The sequence below is a fragment of the Rhinopithecus bieti genome, unplaced genomic scaffold (genome assembly GCF_001698545.2).
Source record: "Rhinopithecus bieti isolate Rb0 unplaced genomic scaffold, ASM169854v2 scaffold_33650, whole genome shotgun sequence".
Lineage (NCBI taxonomy): Eukaryota > Metazoa > Chordata > Mammalia > Primates > Cercopithecidae > Rhinopithecus > Rhinopithecus bieti.
Window position 1 is genome coordinate 211,545 of NW_016814816.1, and position 7,385 is coordinate 218,929.

Consider the following 7,385-nt stretch of genomic DNA (forward strand, 5'->3'; position numbering starts at 1 on the left):
CCCTGTAGTCGGATATATGTTTTTTAAGACATCCATGTTGTATCAATAGCCTTTTTCTTTTTATTGCTGAGTAGTAATTAATGGGTTATGGAGGGAGTGAGTTACTTACCAGGAGAGTGAGTCTGTTATAAAAGCCAGTCTAGCCAACTCTCATGAGCCCCCTCACCATGTGATGCCCTGCACCACCTCAGGACTTTGTAGAGAGTCCCACCAGCAAGAAGGCCCTCACCAGATGTGGCCCCTTGGCCTTGGACTTCAGCCTCCAGAACTGTAAGAAATAAATTTTTTCTTATAAATGACCCATTCTTTAGTATCCTCTTATAGCAACATAAAGGGTAAGACACCTAATCTCAATCTTAATCTAAATTTTAGAAAAAAAAACATAAAAGAGAAATATAATTCCAGGTACAGTGGCTCAGACCTTTAACCCTAGCAATTTTGGAGGCCAAGGCAGGAGGATTTCTTGAGACCAGGAGTTTGAAACCAGCCTGGACAACACAGAGAGACCTCATCTCTACAAAATTGTTTTTAAAAAATTAACTGGGCATGATGGCACACACCTGTTGTCCCAGTTACTCAGGAGACCAAGGCAAGAGGATCACTGAAGCCCAGTAGTTGGAGGTTACAGTAAGCAATGACTGTGCCACTGCACTGCAGCCTAGGCAACATAACAAGATCCTATCTCTCAAAATAAATAAAGAAAGAAAGAAAAGAAAAAGAAATATAAAGAATAAAATGCTATCTTGAGAGGAAATGAAACAGTACAATGTTTAACAAAGAGTTTCTTGCTGTTAAGTTTGACAATAGAGAACCAAATTTATTGCTTGGTATATATTTAATTTTCATCAGAAAATGTGTTAGAATAGAAAAAAGTTTTACTGGTTGTGACCTATGTTGTTCAATAACAATAGTGACAAGCCCTCTCTAGGCTGGAGAGGACAAGCTGCAAAATTTAATTGGAAAAAAAAAAAAAAAAGAATAGGCATATGATAATGAAATAAAGGAAAGGGATTGTTCTTCAGTAGATCTGACAAATTGTGATTCAGCATGGCAGGGATTCTGGATCACAGCACCTCTAAAGGGATGCTTGATGGAACGTGTGACTCTTCTCAGATAACCATCTTGCTTGGTTAAAGGTTTCCTCTCTCACTGGAATTATACACAAAGGTTAGGAACCTCCCTCTTGCTAAACCCGAAGGCTTCTCCTAAGTTTTTGTCTACTCTGATCTGCCTGCAGTCCCTCATTGTTGACCTCTCCTTCCTTCTCACAGCCCTGACCTTGGCTTCCACAGTATAGCATTCATCGCACTGGCCTCAAGCCTTTCCATCATTCAGCTCTTGCTTCTTTTGTTTAGTTGGTTCTTTTCTTCATACCCCTGCACTGGAGGATTTCTCCCCTTAATCTTTGGTGCTCTTTTATTTCTATCTACTTGCTCCTAAAAAAAATGGCAATGAGTCCTAAGTTTACACTCTGAACCCCAACCTTTCATCCATGCCAGAGTCTATTTTTTCCAACTGCCGATAAACATTATAATTTGGATATTCCACCATCACAGGAAGCCTAACTAATCCCAAAAGGAACTCATCTTGCCCAGTTTCTGTCTTCAACCAACAGGTTTCTTTATCCATCACCTTCACAGGTGTTAATGGCTTGACTTTTCTTTTACTCCAAACCATCGGAATCATCGTTGACTGTGCTCTTTCACCTCCAACCTGTGAGCCGTTACAACTTGACTTTTCTCAAGTGAAAATGTTCCCCACAATTCTTACTGCTAACAACCAGAACTTCAGTTGACACGTGTATTACTATAACTGGGCCTGGATAACTCTTGCCTCTACTTATATATCCCTTAAATCTATGCTTAGGGTTAATCTTATTAGGAGAAAAAAAAATAGTCCTGAAATACCATTTTCATCACCCTTTCCCATTTCCCTATTTTAAATTACATCAAGTCCCAAATTCTCAGCTCCACTGTCTGACTCCACTCTTCTCATGCAACACTCCCTACTGCCCTCCGATATAAAAATCTCTATTTCCCTTCAGTAAGTTATTTCTCACCTGCCCCCATTCCTCCCTCCCAATCTCAGGAGTCATCAACTCTTTGTTTTTGTTTCTATCATATTTTTTTTCTGTTAACAGAAACAGGGGTTGTTACTTCAGAGAACACTTGTTAAAAGACTACTAGCCTGGTTGTAGTACAAAAAGGATTTGCAAAGAGGAGAAGCAAGAGCTAAAACTGGACAGGTAGATTGGGGCTGACTAAGAAGGTCCCTAAGGGCAAGCTCATCACAGTCTTTTCTCTTAGACAGTTAGTTCTCAGGCAAAAACACTGAAACAATCATCAAATTATGGTAAAGCCCAGACAAGCAAAATAAAATACGAAGGTCTCTCTTGTGACCACCATGTATGAGATTTGTAAGAACAAACATTTCCTGCTATGGGAACTTTGCCACTGTCTGCCTCAGATGAAAGCAGTTCCTCTGCTTTCATACATTAACCAAGAGGCTCAAAAGCAAGGTGTCAACAAGAACGAACTCAGCTAAGTTACTTCTCTGACAAAGGTCGGAAAGACTTTTCTCAGTTGCCCAAATCAGCCTATGCCAATCTGGAATCCTCATTATCAAAATCTTTTGCAATAAGAAAGCTGTCTTGATTAAAGTTTTAAAAATTGGTGGTTCTGAAAAGAATAAAATTTGCATAATGAGTTATTATGAAATCTGTGAAATGGGTCAAAAATGCATAAGGAATAAGCAGAACCACAGGTGACAATCAGCCTTCTCATCCAGCCTCAGTAGTCATCCTGGAGTATTGCTCAAATGTCAAAGAGGTGTTAACAGATTCTGTGAGAAGATTGCAGAGTTTTCTTGAAACAAAGGGAGCTGACCGAGCATACCACACGCAGCTATTGTCTCTACTTCTTGAGGCAAAGGAGTACAGTGAGTTGCTACCCAAGTTATCCAAGAGAATAACAACGCCCACTAACTGAAGGCTCTGGGTCATTCCCAGAGCCTGTGCTAGGTATTCCACTGACATTATCACATTCAATCTTCCTAGCAGCTCTATCAGAGAAATGCCATTATCTTTATTTTACAGATAAGGAAACTGAAGCTCAGAGAAGTTAAGGAACTTGCTCCAGATCACATAGTTATTAAGCTGTAGAGGAAGTGTTCAAAGTTCAGGGTTTCAGTCTATGCTTGTCATGATAGCACACAGCTTCCCAGTGTGAAGGGCAGTAAGAACAAGATGGTAAAATGAATTTCGTCAATCAACCAACATTTATTAACAGCACACTAAGCGCTATGCTGGGCTTAATTGTAAACGGTAGGCAGAAAATACAGGGCTGAAGACTCACCTCCACCCCATCCCCATTTACTGCTCCTAAAATCCCTATCCCATGAAAAACATCACATGAACTACATTGCAACTAATTGCCAGGAAACTATAAGAGGACCTAACAAAGCATATGAGCTGATAGTCTTAAATTCTAAGCATATACAGAATTTTAAGTGGTGGCCTTTAAACATATGCTACCAAGCTGATATATAATGAACTGAAATCAAAACTACTATTATACAATAATAGGCCCACATGACTTTTCATAACAAGTGTAATTTTAATTGGATTAAGGAATTTGTAGCATGTTTTCCCTCTAAATAACCCACATGAAAATACTTATCATTCTTTAAATGTTTTTGTTCACTTCCTCCTATATGGGAACGTAAAACTATGGAAAATACTAGCAAGAATCATATAGCTGGGAAAGAATTTTAGAATTACCTAAATCTAAATAATCTAAATATACACTAAATCTACTACTTACATTCAGGTAATGAAATAAGCAGATGAGTATTTCATTTTCCTTTAGCATCACTCAGAGTGAAATCACAAAACCTTGCAGAAGGAAGTTATCTACGTTTGCTTAACCCTTTCATTAAAAAGTAGGAACTAAAAATGAACATCACATTGGAATGTGATGTTCACATTAAATTACGCAAATATACACAATAAAATTTATTTATTTTTTTCGAGACAGAGTCTCGTTCTGTTATCCAGGCTGGAATGCAATGGCACCATCTCAGCTCACTGCAACCTCTGCCTCCTGGGCTCAAGCAATTCTCCTGCCTCAGCTTCCCAAATAGCTGGGATTACAGGTGTGCACCACCATGCCTGGCTAATTTTTGTATTTCTTTTTAGTAGAGACAGGGTTTCACCATGTTGTTTAACATTTATTTTAAAAATAAAATAAAAATGGTGAAAGTCTTTAGGTTTGCTAAAGCAAAGATGGAATAGTAGTTATGTGTAGCTCACAAGTTATGGTAGTTTTTATCTGAGATCAATGGAGTGAAAAGACATCTCGGGCAGATCTGAGGCATGTCCTGGAATGGTATGGAATAACACTAGTAATCAAAAGACCAGAACCTGGGTTTGAGCTCTGCCAACTTGCTCTGTGACTAGGTATCAGCGCAACTTTAATCTTTGCATTTCTATTATCTACAAAATGGAGATAATACATGTCATTTATAAGAGTTTTGGGAAGGGCCGGGCGCGGTGGCTCACCCCTGTAATCCCAGCACTTTGGGAAGCCAAGGCAGGTGGATCACTTGAGATCAAGAGTTCGAGACCAACCTGGTCAACATGATGAATCCCCATCTCAACTAAAAATACAAAAATTAGCCGGGCATGGTGGAGGGCCCCTGTAGTCCTGGCTACTCAGGAGGTTGAGGTAGGAGAATTGCTACCAGGATTCAGAGGAGACGGCGGCTGCAGTGAGCCAAGATCACGTCACTGCACTCCAGCCTGAGCAACAGAGCAAGATTCCATCTCAAAAAAAAAAAAAAAAAAAAGAGTATAGGGAGGATTAATTGGTTAACTTTAAGCACTACATAGTCTAAAGACTTCACCTAAATAGATTGGGATCAATAAGACAAGGTGAACTCCTGGAGGGCAAAGAATAAATGTTATTTACCTATACCCCACCACAACCCACAAGACCACACAGTTCTAGCCAAATAGGCCAAATTACACTATAAACGGATTTTTGAAACAAAGTCAGCACTGGTTATTTCAACATGTGGCCCTTGAAAAAATGTACAATGATAATGCCATGGCAACTTCTCTTCCAGTTGATATTTTAAATATTTAAGAAATTAACCAGTAGACGCAGGAATTAGTTGACGATAGATACACATGCATTTTAAATTATTGGGGAAAATATAGATGATTCAACAAATTATGTGAGGATCAATGGGTAGCCAATTGGAAAAGAATAAATTGAAATCCATATCTCATATTAAAACAAATTTCAGATAAATAAAACATTCAAATGTAAAATGAAATTATAAAATACCTGGTGTTTGGGGAAACTGAATGAAAAGTACACAGATCTCTCTGTAGTAATGTTGCAACTTTTGTGAATCTATAATTATTTCAAAATTAAAATTAAACAATTGGTAAACCTGAGATAATTATTTTATAATACTGGAATGAGGCAGGCTTTTCCAACAATGACACAAAACATAGAAGTCACAGATGTAAAGATTAAATATGATCACTTTAAATATTTATACAGTGAAAAGCTTAAGCACACAAAATCAAGAGAAATCAAACTGAAAGAAAAATGTATCTCATGTTCCAAAACATTACTTTCTCTGATATATAAAGGCTTTCAACAAATTAAAAAAAAAAAAACCCAAGATGTCTCAGGAGAGAAATGAAAAAAAAGACACAAAAAACAGACAGCTCACAGAAAAGGAAATACAAATAGCTCTAAAATGTATTTAAAAAGATGCCCAATGTTACTCCACAATGTGACAAGTACAAATTTAAATTAGAGTGAAATATCATTTTTACTTATCAGACTGGCCAAGACCATAAAGTCTGATAACACACTTTGTTAGTCAAGGTGTGGAGAAACAGGCACTCTTATACATTGCTGATGGGAATGTGAACTGGTACAACCTCTATGGGAGTGATTTGGCAATATCAACTATAAAACAAATGGTATATGTGTGTGTGTATATATGTATATGTATATATATGGTGTGTATATATATGGTGTGTGTATACATATGGTATGTGTATATATACATATACATACCATATATGCACACCGTATGTATATACCATATATAGACACACAACATATATATACACACCATATATATACACACATATATACACTTATACTTGCATGAAAGATAAACACGGGAGATTTTTTATTGTAGCAATCTTTTAATAGCAAAAGAAGTGGAAACAATCCAAATGTCCACCAATATGAGACTTGTTTAAAAAAACTGGTATATTTGAACAATGGAATACTATGCCATAAAAAAAGGATAAAGTTATAAAAAGGGCCAGGTGTGATGGCTCACATCTGGAATCCCAGCACCTTCGGAGGCTGAGGCAGGTGGATCACTTGAGGTCAGGAGTTCGAGAACAGCCTGGCCAACATGATGAAACCCCGTCTGTACTAAAAATACAAAAATTAGCTGGGCGTGGTGGTGGGCACCTGTAATCCCAGCTACTCTGGAGGCTGAGGCAGTAGAATTGCTTGAACCTAGGAGGCGGGGTCGAAGTGAGCCAAGATCGCACTACTGCACTCCAGACTGGGCAATAGAGTGAGGCTCCATCTCAAAAAAAAAAAAAAAAAAAGGTTATTAAAAGAATAAAGGAACGAAATAGCTTTACCTATGCTGCTATGGAATAATCACTAAAATATATAATTAATGCCAGACACAAGACAAATACTTCCTTGTATGTGCACAGATCTCTGGAAAGAGTAATAAGCAACTGTAACACTGGTTACTTGAATAAAGTTAAAAATGAAAGCAATGATAAGATACATGTAGTAATGGTTCCTAAATTTTATGGCCATACATAGAAGGAAGTAAACTAAACAGTAATTATAATAATTACTCACATTTACTGAGAACTTGGTACAGGGCTTGAAGCTATAGCATACTAAAAACAGATAATTCACTACACAGAGAAGAAAACATCAACATAAGACAAACTTATCAGTAGACGGCATAGATTTAAGAAAATTTGAGGCTAGGCATGGTGGCTCATGCCTGTAAACCCAGCACTTTGGGAGGCTGAGGCGGGTGTATCACGAGGTCAGGAGTTCGAGACCAGCCTGGTCAACATGGTGAAACTCCGTCTCTACTAAAACTAAAAAAAAAATTAGCTAGGCATGGTGGCGGGCACATGTAATCCCAGCTACTAGGGAGGCTGAGACAGAAGAATTGTTTGAACCTGGGAGGCGGAGGTTACAGTGGGCTGAGATACTGTGCCACCGCACTTCGGCCTGGGCAACAGGGTGAGACTCCATCTCAAAATTTAAAAAATAAAGAAAGGCGGGGGCAGAGACAGAAAGAGACACAGG

General features: G+C 38.2%; 1 protein-coding gene across 2 annotated transcripts in view; it reads right to left on the bottom strand.

Moving 5' to 3' along the window:
* ELOVL7 (ELOVL fatty acid elongase 7) overlaps positions 1-7,385 on the bottom strand; it is a 103,356-nt gene that overhangs the window by 69,749 nt on the left and 26,222 nt on the right. Inside the window, exon 2 of one of the 2 annotated variants that reach the window (XM_017852399.1) lies at positions 110-268. The exons of the other annotated variant lie outside the window; for it this stretch is intronic. The gene's annotated coding sequence lies outside the window, so the exon portion shown is untranslated. The remainder of the gene's footprint in view (positions 1-109; positions 269-7,385) is intronic. 2 annotated transcript variants of the gene reach the window in all.